Source organism: Aotus nancymaae, unplaced genomic scaffold (genome assembly GCF_030222135.1).
Source record: "Aotus nancymaae isolate 86718 unplaced genomic scaffold, 86718_ANA_hifiasm-v0.15.2.pri h1tg000018l, whole genome shotgun sequence".
NCBI classification, from domain to species: Eukaryota; Metazoa; Chordata; class Mammalia; order Primates; family Aotidae; genus Aotus; species Aotus nancymaae.
The window spans coordinates 23344214-23345406 of NW_026988430.1; the positions used below are offsets into that span (position 1 = coordinate 23344214).

At 45.2% G+C, this 1193-nt stretch overlaps 1 pseudogene; it reads right to left on the reverse strand.

The window, feature by feature from the left end:
- Positions 1 to 299: 299 nt before the first annotated feature.
- LOC135275673 (protein FAM106C-like) lies at positions 300 to 875 on the reverse strand (annotated as a pseudogene).
- Positions 876 to 1193: the final 318 nt, after the last annotated feature.

Genomic DNA, 1193 nt, shown 5'->3' on the forward strand with positions numbered 1-1193 from the left:
AGAGCTTGCCACCTATTAGGTACTCAAAAGCATTCTTCCCTCACTTAAGGAAACAATACAGGCATAATATAACAGTATCGTTATGATCAAGCTCATTATCAGGAGGCATACACCTAAACAACAGGGGAGTGAGCACCTACCACGGACAGATCTCTGCTGGGTTGTCTGGGGCCAGCAGCCTGCCAACCAGGTTGGCAATTCCCAACCTGGCAATTCATCAGTATCGTCAGAATCAACCAACAGCTTGTCCAGATATGGTTGATTGGATATGCTGGTCCAGAGTCCCACTCGTATTATACCTAGTGTTCTGTGCCTATTACACCCAGATTTATGAGATTCTCTCCTCCCATGCAGTCCAAGAATCTGCATTCTAATTAGTTCCTCAGAGGAAGTTCTTTTGCAGCCAGTTTGCACTGGTCTGTGGGTTGGTCATTTATGGAAACCACTGCTCCAGGGAATGAATCATTATTTCCAGTCTTATTAGGGAAAGATGATATGCGTATGCACACGTGTAAGGAGGAGTGACAGTAATTAGCCAAAAGCTCTGTAGATGCAGTTGTCTCTGATGAAGTGCTGACTGATGACATCAGACAGTAGCTGTTGTCGGTGTACCTGGGAAAAGCTAAATGCAAAATGGAAACGAACTGCGCCATGAAGTGAGAGCAGGATGATAGGGTCAGAAACGTGGAGAGGGCAGCTCAGATGGACAAAGGAGAAGAGGCAGGATTCAACTGGTGCATTTTGGAGGCAGTGCAGCCTGCACGTGCTGAGTTGAAGGTGCACAAGGAGCATAGTAGACGATAACAGGAAGACAGGAGCCATGAAAACCTTTGAAGGTCAGACAAGTTGTAATAAAAATATTTCACATTGTAAGGTATCTTGGGATGGTTGCCAAACACTTTTCTATGGTTTCCGTAAGTACATTATCTATTTTATGTATGTATTTATTTATTTTTGTTTTTATGAGACAGAGTTTTACTTTTGTCGCCTAGGCTGGAGTGCAGTGGCTAGATCTCTGCTTACTGCAACCTCTGCCTCCCGGGTTCCAGCAATTCTCCTCCTCAGCCTTCCAAGTAGCCTACAGGTGCTACACCACCACACTCAGCTGATTTTTGTATTTTTAGTGGAGACGGGTTTTCACCATGTTGGCCAGGCTGGTCTTGAACTCCTGACCTCAGGTGATCCACCCATCT